The sequence below is a fragment of the Oncorhynchus kisutch genome, linkage group LG17 (assembly GCF_002021735.2).
Source record: "Oncorhynchus kisutch isolate 150728-3 linkage group LG17, Okis_V2, whole genome shotgun sequence".
Classification (NCBI taxonomy): Eukaryota; Metazoa; Chordata; class Actinopteri; order Salmoniformes; family Salmonidae; genus Oncorhynchus; species Oncorhynchus kisutch.
Window position 1 is genome coordinate 68,082,979 of NC_034190.2, and position 15,996 is coordinate 68,098,974.

The 15,996-nt window shown below is 42.0% G+C and overlaps 1 pseudogene; it reads left to right on the plus strand.

The window, feature by feature from the left end:
* The window catches only part of LOC109907033 (voltage-dependent L-type calcium channel subunit alpha-1D-like), a 47,578-nt pseudogene that overhangs the window by 17,591 nt on the left and 13,991 nt on the right, over positions 1-15,996 (plus strand).

The following is a 15,996-nucleotide window of genomic DNA, read 5'->3' on the forward strand; positions in this document are numbered from 1 at the left end:
GAAAGGGAACAATACATCTTCTTTGCAGTCACCAAATCACGGTGATCAAAATTGGAAGTACAACTATCCAAAGGTGCAGAATTATGGGCAATTCATCTTCTATTATCCATATTTCACCAAACAATTTCATACACATCAAATCAATAAAAAATAAGCACATTGTGTGCAGAATTCATTCATTGATATTATCACAATTCAATTCCATGTGTTCAATACATAGGCTGGTTTGCTCACAGTTTTGTAGACTTTACATCGGCACACAGAAACACAATCCACAACATAAATAAGGAAAGGTGAATACAATGGAGTAACACAACTGATATGAATGTGGAGGCCTCAGTCCACACCAAAGCAAACCTCTATAATAGAAGGTCACAATGTTAGAGATGATGACCCAGAGATACTTAGAAAGTAATCTCATTCATTTTCTGCATGTCAACAATATTGTTCAAAATCATACAAATTAGACAGTCCCCATTGCCTAGATCTTCCCCTACATTGTACAGTTCATGGAATGACCTTGATGGGGTGATTTGGAATTTTGTGCAGTAGTATTTACTGATAGCCGGATAACAATTGCACACATTTCTCTTCTAATGAAGACAATGTCTGTGAACAAAACACCTAACAGTGAATTTTGTATTTACTGTTGACATTTGTATTTAACGTTTTTCAAACGGTAGTCTAAGATATTCACATCAGGTACAAAGGGAAGGAAATTATCAGATGTTTTGTAAATGTATTTTGAGCATTTGATCATTGCTGTTCTGCAATAGATACGTTTAAACGCAGATCCAAATATTGCTTGTACGCAATTGAGAAAAACTGTAAGTCAATCATGCATTCACTGTGTTGTGTAGTATTTACCCTTAACTGTGGTTCTGCAGACCTTTTGATATTTTCATTCTACTTGCTATCTTTGCCAACTGTGTGGCCCTCGGTGTATCTAAACCCTTCCCAGAGGAGGACTCCAATTCCACCAACCACAACCTGGTGAGTTGGTGCAAGGCGGCTGATATAGAGGCTGAGGTTTCAGTCAGGGAGATCATAGAGGCTGGCTCATTGGGAGTGCTATATAATGGCCAAACCTGGATTCAAATAGATATACTGTATTTGAAATAGCTCATTTAGCTGAGCTTACTTGGCACAATTGAATCAGTGGAATACTCCTAAAAGTGCAAAACCCATCTGGGACTCTAGGCAGGCACAAGCAAATGCTAAAAGTATTTGAACAACTTCAGGAAAGCCTGGAGGTATTTTATGAAGTGGGATGTGGTATAAAAGTCTAGGGAAAATCCAACAATCTGCAGTTTCTACATCCATGTATTGTCTTATAAATGTATGCTATGTACCCATTGATTCCTGAACAATATAACTTATAAATGCCACATGAACTTAGTTCAACTGTCATACCCCATCAGAACCCAAAATATCAGCTTGTTTTAATCCATTGTTTGTAAACAAAATAAAAGTAAAATACTTTATAGCCTCAAAACATGGTTAAAACTATAATACTGATATCATGGATGGTCAGTCCTTGTGTAACAGTATTGCTTCCGTCCCTCTCCTTGCCCCAACCTGGGCTTGAACCAGGGACCCTCTGAAGACATCAACAACAGTCACCCAATAAGCATAATTACCTATGACTCCACAAAAGCCACAGCTGCTGCAAGGTCTCAGAGCGAGTGACGTCACTGATTGAAACGCTACTAGCGCGCATTGCTAACTAGCAAGCCATTTCACACCAGTTACACTCAACCCCCTTTGACCTCCTCCTTCTCCACAGAAACCTCAGCAGCTGGGCAGAGCCCAACTGAGTGATCCGGGTCACAGCACTAATGTAACAGTATTGCTTCCGTCCATTTCCTTGCTCGAACCAGAGACACATTGTCAAAGGTCACCCAAGAAGCATAATAACCGCAGCACTTGCAGAGCAAGGGAAACAACTACTTCAAGGTCTCAGAGCGAGTGACGTCACCGACTGAAACACTACAAACGTGCACCGTCTAACTGGATAGCCATTTCACACCAGTTACACATGCATCCATAGCTCTGTCTCTGAATTTGAGAGCGGTTACATTTCCCCAGCCCCATCTCTCAGCTATTTATCGAAACGGGCGGGGAAGACAATTCACGGGCGGGGAAGACATTTAATCCTAGTAAGAATTCCTTGTGTTGGGTCAGTTAGCATCACCACTTTATTTTAAGAATGTGAAATGTCAGAATAATAGTAGAGAGAATTATTTATTTCAGCTTTTATTTCTTTCATCACATTCCCAGTGGGTCAGAAGTTTACATACACTCAATTAGTATTTGGTAGCATTGCCTTTAAAATGTTTAACTTGGGTCAAATGTTGCGGGTAGCCTTCCACAAGCTTCACAAAATAAGTTGGGTGAATTTTGGCCCGTTCCTCCTGACAGAGCTGGTGTAACTGAGTCAGGGTAGTAGGCCTCCTTGCTCGCACACACTTTTTCAGTTCTTCCCACACATTTTCTATAGGATTGAGGTCAGGGCTTTGTGATGGCCACTCCAATACCTTGACTTTGTTGTCCTTAAGCCATTTTGCCACCTCTTTGGAAGTGTGCTTGGGGTCATTGTTCATTTGGAAGACCCATTTGCGACCAAGCTTTAACTTCCTGACTGATGTCTTGAGATGTTGCTTCAATATATCCACATATTTTTCCTCCCTCGTGATGCCATCTATTTTGTGAAGTGCCCCAGTCCCTCCTGCAGCAAAGAACCCCCACAACAAGATGCTGCCACCCCCATGCTTCACGCATGAGATGGTGTTCTTCGGCTTGCAATTCTCCCCCTTTTTCCTTCAAACATAACGAAGGTCATTATGACCTAACAGTTCTATTTTTGTTTCTTCAGACCAGAGGACATTTCTCCAAAAAGTACGATCTTTGTCCCCATGTGCAGTTGCAAACCGTAGTCTGGCTTTTTTAATGGCGGTTTTGGGGCAGTGGCTTCTTCCTTGCTGAGCGGCCTATCAGGTTATATTGATATAGGGACTCATTTTACTGTGGATATAGATACTTTTGTACCTGTTTCCTCCAGCATCTTCACAAGGTCCTTTGCTGTTGTTCTGGGATTGATTTGCACTTTACGCACCAAAGTACGTTCATGTCTAGGAGACAGAACGCGTCTCCTTCCTGAGCGGTATGACGGCTGCGTGGTCCCATGGTGTTTATACTTGTGTACTATTGTTTGTACAGATGAACGTGGTACCTTCAGGCGTTTGGAAATTGCTCCCAAGGATGAACCATACTTGTGGAGGTCTACAATTTTTTGAGGTCTTGGCTGATTTCTTTTGATTTTCCCATGATGTCAAGCAAAGAGGCACTGAGTTTGAATGTAGGCATTGTTATAAATCCACAGGTACACCTCCAATTGACTCAAATGATGTCAATTAGCCTATCAGATGCTTCTATTGGAATTTTCCAAGCTGTTTAAAGGCACAGTCAACTTAGTGTATGTAAACTTCTGACCCACTGGAATTGTGATACAGTGAATTATAAATGAAATAATCTGTCTGTAAACAATTGTTGGAACAATTTCTTGTGTCATGCACAAAGCAGCTGTCCTAACCGACTTGCCAAAACTATAGTTTGTTAACAAGAAATTTGTGGAGTGGTTGAAAAACTAGTTTTAATGACTCCAACCTAAGTGTATGTAAACTTCCGACTTCAACTGTATATTGAACGCAGGTGTTTCCACACAACCCATCATGCTTAGGGTCATGTATAAATATGCTGGGCAGGCCATTATTTTTGCCATTATTTTGGCTACCATGGTTATGCCCCACCACAGGGCATGAGTGGTCACTGAGTGGTTAGATTAGCATGAAAAGGATGTAAACCATATGCCATGGCCGTCTCAGTCACCAGATCTCAACCCAATTGAACACTTAGGGAGATTCTGGAGCGGCGCCTGAGACAGCGTTGCCACCACCATCAACAAAACACCAAATTACGGAATTTCTCGAGAAAGAATGGCTTCTCATCCCACCAATAGAGTTCCAGACACTTGTAAAATCTATCTAGAGGTGAAAGAAATGCACACCTATTTAGGCGAGGTGATGGCTAGCTGAGTGGAACACTTACAAAAATAAAGGAGAGCCACACACTCTAGGAGCTCAGATGCAAAAAATATTTATGTCCATCGTTTCGACAGACAAGCTGTCTTCATCACTGTATATGTCAAATCTATGCCATGGCGCTGAACACAACCTTGCAGATCATCATTCTGGGTCAGTGTAGTCCATCTGCTTGCCTGTGGGGCAGGACAGTGGTTGGATAGTACTCTCCTTAAATCCCTTTATAGATCTTGGAGTAGATCCCTTTATTGGATTAGAATTTGTGGGGAGGAAACAGAGGCTGAAGTCTGACGCTTCCCCATAATCCTCCCCCACCCCTCTCTGCTACAGTGATACACTATGTCTTCATGTATTCATTATACTACTATAGCTTATCCTTCTAATCTGTCACATCACCTTGTTTGACCAGGATGATATGGCCAGGTTTTGGCTGCCTTTCTATTCCAGCCTGACATAGAAGCCCAGTGACTGTGGTGCCAGAGATGAGCAGCATAAGGATGCATTTGGCCCAGGGTTACTGACTAGCACTCTAGTGACAGGCTTATTATGGCTCCTAACTCCTGTGCACAAATTTTGACCTATATATGCCGTCAACGTGACGGTGCCTGCCTTCCGCCCCACATGTAGTAGATACACTGCCGGTCTATAGTTTTAGAACACCTTCTCATTCAAGTTTGTCTTTAATTTAGACTATTTTCTACATTGTAGAATCAAAACGATGAAATAACACATATGGAATAATGTAGTAACCACAAAAGTGTTAAACAAATCAAAATATATTTTGATTCTTCGAAGTAGCCACCCTTTACCTTGATGACAGCTTTGCACACTTTTGGCAATCTCTGAACCAGCATCATGAGACCTGGAATGCATTTCAATTAACAGGTGTGTCTTGATAAAAGTTCATTTGTGGAATTTTTATTCCTTCTTATGGAATTTTGAGCCAATCAGTTGTGTTGTGACAAGGTAAGGGGGGTATACAGAAGACAGCCCTATTTGGTAAAAGACAAAGTCCATATTATGGCAAGAACAGCTGAAAGAAGCAAAGAGAAATGACAATCCATCATTACTTAAAGACATGAAGGTCAGTCAATCCGGAAATGTTTAAGAACTTTGAAAGTTTCTTCAAGTGCAGTCGCAAAAACCATCAAGCTCTATAAAGAAACTGGCTCCTATGAGGACCACCACAGGAATGGAAGACCCAGAGTTACATGCTGCAGAGGATAAATTCATTAGAGTTACCAGCCTCAGAAATTGCAGCCCAAATAAATGCTTCAGACTTCAAGTAACAGACACATTTCAACATCAACTGTTCAGAAGAAACCACCACTAAAGGACAACAATAATAAGAAGAGACTTGCTTGGGCCAAGAAACACAAGCAATGGACATTAGACCAGTGGAAATATGTCCTTTGGTCTGGAGTCCAAATTAGAGATTTTTGGTTCCAACCGCCATGTCTTCGTGAGACGCGGAGTGGATGAACGGATGACCTCTGCATGACCTCTGAATGTGTATTTCCCACTATAAAGCATGGAGGAGGAGGTGTTATGGTGTGGGGGTGCTTTGCTAGTGACACTGTCTGTGATGTATTTACAATTCAAGGCACACTTAACCAGCATGGCTAACACAGCATTATGCAACGATACGCCATCCCATCTGCTTTGGGCTTAGTGGGACTATCATTTTGTTTTTCAACAGGACAATGCCGCTACACACCTCCAGGCCGTGTAAGGGCTATTTTACAAAGAAGGAGAGTGATGGAGTGCTGCATCAGATGACCTGGTCTCCACAATCACCCGACCTCAACCAAATTGAGATGGTTTGGCATGAGTCTGACCGCAGAGTGAAGAAAAAGCAGCCAATGAGTACACAGCATATGTGGGAACTCCTTCAAAACTGTTGGAAAAGCATTCTAGGTGAAGCTAGTTGAGAGAATGCCAAGAGTGTAAAAAGCTGTCATCAAGGCAAAGGGTGGCTATTTGAAGAATATGTTTAAGACTTTTTGGGTTACTACATGATTCTATTTGTGTTATTTAATAGTTTTGATGTCTTCACTTTTATTATACAATGTAGAAAATATTACAAATAAAGAAAATCCCTTGAATGAGAAGGTGTTTTAAAACCTTTGACCGGTAGTGTATATCAACATTAAAACAATACATCCCTACATATAATATTATCATTAGATATTAGTTGCATATTCACCCTGCATAATGAACTTCCACAGACATCTTGTAAAATGTCTTTACCTAATTTTCCCAACATCTGTCTTTGCTTTTGACTGATTACAGTATACAGACAAATTAAGAAGTATGTGTATTTGACCATGCCATCTTCTTCCTCTCTGTGAGTGCAGGAACAAGTTGAGTACATCTTCCTAGTTATCTTTACCATTGAGACCTTCACTAAGATCCTGGCCTATGGCTTGGTTATGCACCCCAGCGCCTACATCCGCAGTGGCTGGAATTTGCTTGATTTTGTCATCGTCGTCGTCGGGTATGCTAGCTCATGTCTCCATTCCACTACTTTCTATTTATGGTGTTTTTGCTGTATTGTTGTGTGCTGACTGGTTGTTGTGTGGCTGTTGTTGTAGGTTGTTCAGTGTGGTTGCTGAGGGGACGGCTGACCACAAGCCTGGAGATTCCCACCATGCAGCAGGCAAACCAGGAGGACTGGATGTCAAAGCTCTTAGAGCCTTTAGGGTGCTGCGACCCCTTAGGCTGGTGTCTGGAGTGCCCAGTAAGTTTGTGTGTGTGTTTCAGTAAAACCCCTCTCTGCTGTGTTTGTGTGTGTATGTGTGTGTGTTTCAGTAAAACACCTCTCTGGTGTGTGTGTGTGTGTGTGTGTGTGTGTGTGTGTGTGTGTGTGTGTGGTGTGTGTGTGTGTGTGTGTGTGTGTGTGTGTGTGTGTGTGTGTGTGTGTGTGTGTGTGTGTGTGCGCACGCACGCGCGCGTGCGTGTCCAGGTCTCCAGATTGTCTTGAACTCCATCATGAAAGCCATGGTTCCCCTGCTGCACATTGGTCTGCTGGTCATGTTTGTCATCATCATCTATGCCATCATCGGCCTGGAGCTCTTCCTCGGCAGGATGCACAAAACCTGTTTCTACGTGGGCACAGGTACAGACTCCACTTTTACAACATAATAATAATAATACAATTATACTTATATACATATACACTGCTCAATACTGTACATACACATCCAAACACTATATAACAATGTTACTGTCATTGTACATGCAGTCATTGTACACAGACAGGGGGAAAACAAGTTATTTACATACTGTAGAAGTTTGTTATCAATTAATGCTTTGGAAGCCTGGATTTAGTCTTTTTACGAAGACAAATACATTTGTCATGAAGATTGACCTCCCCATGTTGTCCTCTCTCCCAGAACTGAATGTGGATGATGACCCCACACCGTGTGCATTTGCTGGAAATGGGAGGGAATGTGTGGGCAACGGGACAGAGTGCAGAGGACCGTGGGAGGGGCCTAACGGTGGGATCACCAACTTCGACAACATATTTTTTGCCATGTTGACTGTGTTCCAGTGTATCACCATGGAGGGCTGGACCGATGTTCTCTACTGGGTAACATCAGACTCTTTTTTTAAATGTTCTTGGCTTCATCATAAATGGTACCCTATTCCCTATAGTGCGTTACTTTTGACCAGAAAGCTGTGGGCATTGTGGTCTTCCCTTACGAAAAATGTATCAATCCCTACAAAACATATTCTAATCCACATAATAATTAACTTTTCCTGTTGCTGCAGGATTATTTTCCCGCTGCAGCAAACTGGCTCAAATTAAGATCCGACATCTGTACTCCTCTGATCAAATTCTCTATCTTCATATGGAACACACCCACATGGCACACTGCTTGAATTGACATCTGTGCCCAGTGGGCAGTGTCTGATTAATGATTCTCTCTCTCTCTCTCTCTCATATATATTCCTGCAGATGAATGATGCAATTGGCTTTGAGATGCCCTGGGTCTACTTTGTCTCTCTGGTCATCTTTGGCTCGTTTTTTGTACTCAACCTTGTATTGGGAGTGTTGAGCGGGTGAGTGAGTTGAAGTGTGTGTATATGTTTGTCTTGTTTTAGATTTGTGTGTGAAGGCCTTGTCCGAGTGTAGGTTGTATAATGTGTGTGTGCATGTCTGTGTGTGCAGAGAGTTCTCCAAGGAAAGAGAGAAGGCTGTGGCACGTGGAGAGCTGCAGGACGCCCAGAATAAGAAGCAGATGGAGGAGGATATGTGTGGTTACATGGACTGGCTCATCGAGGCCGAGGATGTGGATGAGGAAGGAAACAAACGTATGGTTAACTGACTGCCTAAGCGAGAGACACACACACATACATATAACTGTACCCACACACAAACATAGCCTCACACCTATATATTCAACCTTTGTGTCTCCTAATAAGGTGCTGCTGTTGCCAAGAAGAAAATGATGAAGAAGTTTGGCTGGTATAAACACAGCGAGGACGGAGGTATGATAACCTGTCACCCTCTTCTCACTGTTACTGTCTGTGTATTTGTACTAATTGACTCTCTGTAATCTTAGATGGAAAGCTAATGAGGATGGTAGCTGACTATAAAAATTAAATCAAATCAAATGTTATTTGTCACATACACATGGTTAGCAGATGTTAATGCGAGTGTAGCGAAATGCTTGTGCTTCTAGTTCCGACAATGCAGTAATAACCAACAAGTAATCTAACTAACAATTCCCAAAAAAACCTACTGTCTTATACACAGTGTAAGGGGATAAAGAATATGTACATAAAGATATATGAATGAGTGATGGTACAGAGCAGCATAGGCAAGATACAGTAGATGGTATATACATATGTAGTACAGTAGTACAGTATATACATATGAGATGAGTATGTAAACAAAGTGGCATAGTTAAAGTGGCTAGTGATACATGTATTACATAAGGATGCAGTAGATGATATAAAGTACAGTATATATGTATACATATGAGATGAATAATGTAGGGTATGTAAACATTATATTAGGTAGCATTGTTTAAAGTGGCTAGTGAAATATTTTACATCATTTCCCATCAATTCCCATTATTAAAGTGGCTGGAGTTGAGTCAGTGTGTTGGCAGCAGCCACTCAATGTTAGTGGTGGCTGTTTAACAGTCTGATTGCCTTGAGATAGAACCTGTTTTTCAGTCTCTCGGTCCCAGCTTTGATGCACCTGTACTGACCTCGCCTTCTGGATGATAGCGGGGTGAACAGGCAGTGGCTCGGGTGGTTGTTGTCCTTGATGATCTTTATGGCCTTCCTGTAACATCGGGTGGTGTAGGTGTCCTGGAGGGCAGGTAGTTTGCCCCCGATGATGCGTTGTGCAGACCTCACTACCCTCTGGAGAGCCTTACGGTTGTGGGCGGAGCAGTTGCCGTACCAGGCAGTGATACAGCCCGCCAGGATGCTCTCGATTGTGCATCTGTAGAAGTTTGTGAGTGCTTTTGGTGCCGAATTTCTTCAGCCTCCTGAGGTTGAAGAGGCGCTGCTGCGCCTTCTTCACGATGCTGTCTGTGTGAGTGGACCAATTCAGTTTGTCTGGGATGTGTATGCCGAGGAACTTAAAACTTACTACCCTCTCCACTACTGTTCCATCGATGTGGATAGGGGGGTGTTCCCTCTGCTGTAGCCACTCCTATCTGTCATATCATTAATCTGTGCCTAGAGGAAAGTGTTTGTCCTCAGGCCTGGAGGGAAGCCAAAGTCATTCCGCTATCAGCTTGCTGCAAGCTCTTAGCAAACTATTGGACCAAAATTGTGTTTGACCAAATGCAATGCTATTTCTCTGTAAACAAATTAACTACAGACTTCCAGCATGCTTGTAGAGAAGAGCACTCAACATGTACTGCACTGACACAAATTACAGATGATTGGTTGAAAGAAATTGATAATAGGAAGGTTGTGGGAGCTTTACTGTTAAATTTCAGTGTGCTTTGATATTATTGACCATAACCTCATGTTGAAAAAATGTATGTGTTATGGCTTTTCAACCTGCCATATTGTGGATTCAGAGCTATCTATGTAATAGAACACAGAGGGGTTCCTGTAATGGAAGCTTCTCGAATGTTAAACATGTAAAGTGGGGTGTACTACAGGGCAGCTCTCTTGGCCCTCTACCTTTTTTCTATTTTTACCAATGACCTGCCACTGGCATTAAATAAAGCCTGTGTGTCCATGCATGCTGATAATTCAACTCTATATGCGTCAGCAACCACTGCTAGTGAATTCACTACAACCATAAACAAAGAGTTGCAGTCAGTTTTAGAATGGGTGGCCAGTAATAAACTGGTCCTGAACATCTCTAAAACTAAGAGCTTTGTATTTGGCTCAAATCATTCCCTAAGCTGAATCAGTGATGATGAATGGTGTGGCTGTTAAGCAAGTTGAGGAGACTAAATTACTTGGTGTTACCTTAGATTGTAAACTGTCATGGTCAAAAAATATTGATTCAGTGGTTGTAAAGATGGGGAGAGAACTGTCTGTGATAAAGAGATACTCTGCTTTTTGACACCACACTCCACAAAGCAACTCCTGCAGGCTCTAGTTAGATCTTATTTTGATTATTGTCCAGTCATATGGTCAATTGCTGCAAAGAAGGACCCAATTGAGTTGCAGCTGGCCCTGAACAAAGCTTCACATTTTGCTCTTCATTACAATCAGAGGGCTAATATCAATATTATGCATGCCAGTCCCTCTTGGCAAAGAGTTGAGGAAAGACTGACTGCTTTTTTTAATAACAAACATTAATTCCAAATTGTTTGCATAGTCAACTTACACACATGATTGACACACACACTTACCCTACCAGACATGCCTCCAGTGGTATTTTCACAGTCCCCAGGTCCAGAACAAATTCAAGGAAATGTACAGTACTATATAGAGCCATGATTGGATGGAACTCCCTTCCATCTCATATAGCGCAAGAGAACCAAATTTTTTATTTTTTAAGAATAAAGCATAAAGAATAAAGCAACACCTGAAAGGCACAATGCCTTTCCCTTGTGTGACCTACTTTTTGTGTGTATGTATTGACATGTACAGTGCATTTGGAAAGTATTCAGACCACTTTACTTTTTTATTTTATAAAAACTGAAATATAACATTTACATAAGTATTCTGTGTCGTTGTATGTGTCGAACTGCTTTGCTTTATCTTGGCCAGGTCGCAATTGTAAATGAGAACTTGTTCTCAACTTGCCTACCTGGTTAAATAAAGGTGAAATAAATCAAATAAATAAATAGTTATTTCTGTTTTTTTTTTTAAATTAACTTGCAAAAAGAAAACTTTTCTCTTTCTCATTATAGTGTTTTGTGTGTAGATTGATGAGATTTAAAAGATATAATCATTTTGAGGCTGTAAGGCTGTAAAGGTAACAAAATGTGGAAAATGTGAAGGTGTCAAAATACTTTCCCAATGCACTGTATGTTTAACTGATCGATGCCTACACACATGTTCATGTTCAAGTGTTTTGCCTGTTGTTTTTCATTATGTGTCAGACCCCAGTAAGACTAATGAAGGTTCTAATAAAAACAACAACAGAAAATCAAATCTATGGATCTGTGTTCAACAGAATCGGATTCAGACTCTGAATTTGGAGCATATTTAGATGACGACAATGGCTGCTGCGCATCTCTAATGTAAGGAAATAAACAAATGTGAATTCTTTGTTCGTTTGTCATTGTTATCAATGGTGATATTTTAATGGTTCTTCCTCCTTTTTTGTAGGGCTAAAATGATGGCCAACAGTTTCTGGTAAGTGGAGCAGGATAAGCTCTAAGAATATACACAAGGTTTTATTTTCACTTTAAGACAAAGTGTACACTACACTACAGACTTTTGACAAAGCCTGTTTCTGACCCTTCCGCTCCTCATATAACGTGTCTACTGATTCTCTCTTCACTCAGTGACCAGCTATGCCAACTGAACCATGCCTTTCGGAAAAACTGTCGTGTAGCAGTCAAATCCCAGAACTTCTATTGGCTGGTGCTTCTTCTGGTGTTTCTCAACACTGCAGCCAGCGCCTCTGAACACTATGGCCAGCCCAAGTGGCTCACCGAGATGCAGGGTCAGGATCCACTCTCTTCTCTACATCTGTCTGTTCTACTTTCTGTCCTCACCTACTTGTATCTGTTATTTTCTATTTATTTCTACGTCCTCCCCTCTCTCTTTTTCTCTGGGTCATTTTCTCTAATTCAGCAGGTTGAAATGGTGACATCAGGAACAGTAAATAAATACATAAATAAATAACCTTCATTTTCTCTGTCTTTCCTTCAGAGCGGGCCAATAAGATCCTCTTGATGTTGTTCACGCTGGAGATGCTGTTGAAGATGTACAGTTTCGGTTTCCAGATCCACTTCTTGGCTCTGTTTAACCGCTTCGACTGCTTTGTGGTGTGTGGTGGCATCCTGGAGACGGTCCTGGTTGAGTTGCAGATCATCCCTCCCATCGGCATCTCTGTGCTGCGCTGTGTCCGCCTGCTCAGGGTGTTCAAAGTGACACGGTAGGTAACTGCTGGCCTGGTCCCAGATCTGTTTGTGCTGTCTTGCTAGCTTGATTCCAGATCTGTTTGTGCCATCTTGCTAGTTTGGTCTCATATCTGTTTGTGTCATCTTGCTAACTTGGTCCCAGATCTGTTTGTGTTGTCTTGCTAGACTGGTCCCAGATCTTTCCAGAATACGCTGCTATGCAAATCAAATGTACTTCTGAAGGAACTCTCTGAAATGTCACTCTTTGCAATTGATTAAAAGCTTTGCATGCATCAATTCTATATGGAAGGGTACTGCATACCTTGATTCTTTACCCTCAAACACTGAAACCATCTGTCTCCTGTTTAGGCACTGGGCAGCCCTGTCAAACCTGGTCAATTCACTGCTCAACTCCATGAAGGCTATCTGCTCTCTACTGCTCCTGCTCTTCCTCTTTCTAATCATCTTCTCCCTGCTGGGTATGCAGCTGTTTGGGGGCAAATTCAACTTTGATGAGACTCAGATGAAGAGGAGCACGTTTGACACTTTCCCCCAGGCCCTGCTCACCTGCTTCCAGGTGACGTATACTTCTAATACCCTTCACACTACAATCACATTGCATGTGCTTCTCCTTACAGACCCCCTCTTTCTGTCTGTCTCTCCCTCTCTCTCTCTCTACCTTTTTCCTCTGTAGATCCTTACAGGAGAGGACTGGAATGCAGTGATGTATGATGGGATCATGGCTTATGGCGGGCCAGTCTTCCCACAGATGATCGTGTGCATCTACTTTGTCTCCCTCTTTGTTGTCGGTAACTGTATCCTTTCTGTTTACCAAGACAGAGTGTTGGTTATTCCATAATCCACATTTGTACAAAGCCATTCAATGTACACAAGCCTCTATTAAGAGGTACTCTAGAAGATACAGACTGTACTGATCTGTATTCACTGATGTTCTCAAGCTCTTGGTCAGTTCCTTAATATCTCTTGATCAGATATCCTGCTCAATGTCTTCTTGGCTATCGCTGTGGACAATTTGGCAGGAGATGGTGGAAAAAAGAAAGTAGAGTAAGTATCACAAAAGGCAGACAAAGAAAATGTATAATTTGATGGTCTGAGCTTAGTACTGGACATCTCTAAGTAGCATCAGTAATAAGGATGATATGTAGATGGTGAACAAAGACCAAGTGCTGAATGAATGGCTTTTCAGAGAGAAAAAGGAGGAGGAAGAGGACTGGGACGATGACGAAGACAAAGAGGAAGATGCAGCGGTATGTACCTAGATGTTGTTTCAGGGGACCAATACACAATTATTTTTATTTGATTTGATTATTTACCCCCTTTTTCGTGATTACGATCTTGTCTCATCGCTGCAATTCCCCAACGGGCTCGGGAGAGGTGAATTTAAAGTCATGCGTCCTCCGAAACATGACCAGCCAAGCCGCACTTCTTAACACTCGCTCGCTTAAACCGGAAGCCAGCTGCACCAATGTGTTGGAGAAAACGCTGTTCAACTAACGACCGAAGTCATCCTGCAGGCGTCGAGTTGCTAGAGCCCTCCTGGCCAAACCCTCCTCTAAACCGGACGACGCTGGGCCAATTGTGCACCGCCATATGCGACTCCCGGTCACGGCCTGTGATCCTCAGTGTTTTAAAGATAAACAATTATCTCATGTTTGCATTTATTTTGCTCACTCTTTCCTTGTGCAGAATGAGATGGATGACTGGGAGGAGAATGAGGAGTTGAGAGCCATCGAGGGTCTGGAGGGTAAGTTTTGTTCCATACACCTCAGATGGTTCCTCATCAGACTGTGACACATGAATTGTTATCTAAAACTGCTGATCTGATCAACTCCCCTCTCTCTCTAGGAATTATGCCTGTGAAGCCTGAATTTTCCGCTCCAAAAGAGAAGATTGAACCCATTCCAGATGGTAGCTCCTTCTTCATTCTTGGAAAGAGAAACTGGTAAGTCACAGCCATTGAGCCCTATGGGTCCTGGTCAAAAGTAGTGAATAATAGGAAATTGTAGGTAATTGTGTGCCATTTCAGAGCACCCATATAATTTGCATGTTCTCTCCTCTCCCCTCAGCCTCCGAGTGGCCTGTCACAACCTCATCCACCACTCCTACTTCACCAACCTCATCCTTGTCTTCATCATCGCCAGTAGCATTTCTCTGGCTGCTGAGGATCCAATCAGAGCTCACTCCTTTAGGAACAACGTAAGGCAAAGAAACTAAAGAGCCTCTAGATATCTCCTCAGCCAACAGTCAGTCCCGACCTCACAACCAAACACAAACTACTGCCCAATCAGTATATAACTGTCATTGATTCGACTGTTCTCACTCAACTCTGCCACACATCTACCGCCACTGATCAACAGTTTCAACCAAAACTACTGTTCTCATACTCACTCACCTTACACCGGCCACCAGCAAATAGTTTCAATATGGCTGTCATAATCCTGACATAGGATATCTTGTCTATCCTCAGATGCTTGGCTATGCTGACTATGCATTCACCTCCATATTCACTGTGGAAATTATATTGAAGGTAAAATAGGACCAAATATGTTTTGTTATATTTACTTCCTTTTGGAATGTTCCTTCATTGTGAATTGACAATGTTCTGCATAGGCTATCTTTCCTGCTGGCAGTGGCTGTATCAGTGGAGGAGGGTGGGAGGAGCTATAGCAGAACAGGCTCATTGTAATGGCTGGAATGGAATCAATGGAACGGTATCAAACACTTCAAACATATGGAAACCACATGGTTGACCTCATTTCATTTATTCCATTACAATGAGCCCATCCTCCTATCGCTCCTCCCACCAGCCTACACTGAGCTTTATGTCTATCTGTAAACGTATATAGTTGTACACATGGCATTGTAAGTGCCATTTAGAATCCCCCCTCTTGTGATTTAATCTCCCTCTCTAGGTGACAGTTTTCGGTGCATTCCTTCATCCTGGATCGTTCTGTAGGAATGCCTTTAATCTTCTGGACCTACTGGTTGTCAGTGTGTCGCTCGCGTCCTTCTTCCTCCAGTGAGTATCTGTCAGAATGTTAGCTCAGCAGGCTTGAACCTCCAGCTTTAAAGCTTGTGCCTGAGGTGAAGCAGGGGGTCCATTGACAATATAGTACAATAACTTTCAACCAACCTTTACTTGCCAATACTGCCTTTATTATTTGAAAGGCTCTGGTGTCTTATAAACCTTCTGTTTCCAGTTGCAGGTGGAACTCCAAAAACCAGAGAATATTCAGAAAAATATTAAATCCACTTTTTCTAGCAGGGTTGGGTAGGTTACTTTCTAAATGTAATCTGTTGCAGTTACTAGTTACCTGTCTAAAATTGTAATCAGTAATGGAACATTTGGATTAACATTTGGATTACCCAAA